This window comes from Eucyclogobius newberryi, unplaced genomic scaffold (genome assembly GCF_026437365.1).
Source record: "Eucyclogobius newberryi isolate DKJ021-1_F unplaced genomic scaffold, fEucNew1.0.hap1 SCAF_18, whole genome shotgun sequence".
Taxonomy (NCBI): Eukaryota; Metazoa; Chordata; class Actinopteri; order Gobiiformes; family Gobiidae; genus Eucyclogobius; species Eucyclogobius newberryi.
The window spans coordinates 11216530-11218751 of NW_027315812.1; the positions used below are offsets into that span (position 1 = coordinate 11216530).

At 44.9% G+C, this 2222-nt stretch overlaps 1 pseudogene; it reads left to right on the forward strand.

The window, feature by feature from the left end:
* Nucleotides 1-918: 918 nt before the first annotated feature.
* LOC140364952 (radial spoke head 1 homolog) lies at nucleotides 919-1774 on the forward strand (annotated as a pseudogene).
* The last annotated feature ends 448 nt before the right edge of the window (nucleotides 1775-2222 follow it).

Sequence of the window (2222 nt, forward strand, 5' to 3'; positions counted from 1 at the left end):
ATAACTCCCCTGACCGTGCCTCTTACAGCATCAGACACAAGAATGTCCTTCCCCCCCAGACACTTAGCTTCAATCGCCTTCCTTTGCTGAGCCACGTCCTTGCACACGACCAGCAGCGAGCCATCCCTAAGGACACTCGCATGCTTGACCACTCCCACAGCTACAGTCAGGCTCCTTGTCAACGCCATCGGATCCCACCCCTTAAAGGACGCATTATCCTGCGCGAGCTTTATGAACACCTTACACTCTGAACTCACATCCCCGATATCTGCAACCCCCCCGCCCTGCTCCTCACTGAGAGAGCCCTCCATAGACGAGCAAGAAGACGCCCTACGCTGCACAGGATCAGTGGCTCCAGGGGAGTCCTCCCCGCTGTTCATATCGTCACCGACCAGGTCACGCTTCCTCTTCCTCTTCCCCGTCATACGGACCGAGGCGTTCCTCTATGTTGCCGTAATATCCAAACAACGCTCAATAATCCACCGTCAGCGTGTATGTTGTTGTTGTTGTTGTTGTTGTTGTTTTTTTTTTGTTTTTTTTTTAACGGCGGCTGGCGGCTGGTTTTAAGTGTTACACTATAAGGTGAGTGGTGATTCATATAGCAAATGACATCATCATTCATCCACTGACATCATCATTAGAATGATAATGCTTTGATGAGATGTCATAAAGCAACAAAACAACAACAGGTCTTTGAATCTGGTGGATGGCGGTAAATGCACCTTTGTGCTCTGGCGGTAATGTAACACTTGGATACCAACCGCCATAAAACACCAAAGAAGGAGAAGAAGAAAACGCCAAAGAAGATGTTTACTGCCAACCTTCATTAAAAGTGACTTAACTACAAGAAGAAGAGCACGGATAACAACTTCATGTTTTTTGTTTCAAATCCAAATTTCCGTCCTTAAAAAAAAAAACATGTCAGACTTTGGATTGGAGGATTTGGAAAATGAAGAGATTATTCAGAAATATGAAGGAGAAAGAAACGAGGCTGGGGAGAGGCATGGTTTTGGAAAAGCTGTGCTGGAAAACGGAGACACTTATGAAGGACAGTATCAGGGTGGGCTAAGACACGGACTGGGAACCTATCGCTTTAGGAACCGAGCCAAACATGTGGGGAACTACTTCCAGAACATGAAGCATGGGGATGGTACTTTCTACTACCCAGACGGCTCCAAATATGAAGGTTATTGGGTTGATGACATGAGGCACGGCCGTGGGATCTATACCTACCCCAATGGAGACACGTACGATGGACAGTGGTTAAAACATCAGAGACATGGTCAGGGCACCTACCACTATAAGAGCACAGGCGCCAAGTACAAAGGCAAATGGGAGAATGGGAAGATGGAATCCGAGGGAGAGTACATCTACTCAAACCACAGATACAAGGGAAACTTTGTCAAGAATAATCCTTCAGGCCCTGGGAAGTATGTGTTTGACTTCGGCTGTGAGCAGCACGGTACATTCATACAGTTGCAGGAAGATCAACCCGAATGGGAGATTCCCACGAGTACTAATGTCAAATGGATTCCTAAGTACATCAGTGGCCCCTCTTAACACTCTTTTGAGGAATTCATCAGCTCTGAAGGGGGTCGGGCCTATTTTCCACAGTACCTATACTCTCTGGGGGAACAGCTGTACTTCCAATCGTGAAAAGTACCAATGTCCCCCCTACTGGCTCCAGGCTGACAATGTGATTATGCATGAGATTGTGCATGCATGTAGCCACCTAGAGCCACATCACCAGCACATAATCATGTTGTCTTTGTGAACAGTCCACAGTGTAGCCAGGGGGAACAGTGGTACCTTTCACGATTGGAGGTATTGTGGTTCCCTGGCCGTGGTGCTGAAAAGAAAATTCTGTCTTTATTTTGACTACAAGTTTCTTCGCATATATATATATATATATAGAAGTTTATTCTTGTAGTGCCCACATATATTCTTTAATTTGGAATGGCCCTTAAAAGGGTAAACAATAAATAATCATGTAGATGTTACCCAAACGTATTTTTATACTGTCATGTGTAGTTGAATAAAGAAAACAAAATGCACGATCAATACTCTTGTACTCTTGTGGGTGAAATCTGTGGAAGGACATGGAAGGAGCTTATCAAAACATACAAACTAAACAAGGATGTTCAAATCTTAAACGGGTTGGCTTATGACCAAGGTTTTGTACCAAACAACTGACCTGAGATTCAAGGTCTTGATTACAAAAG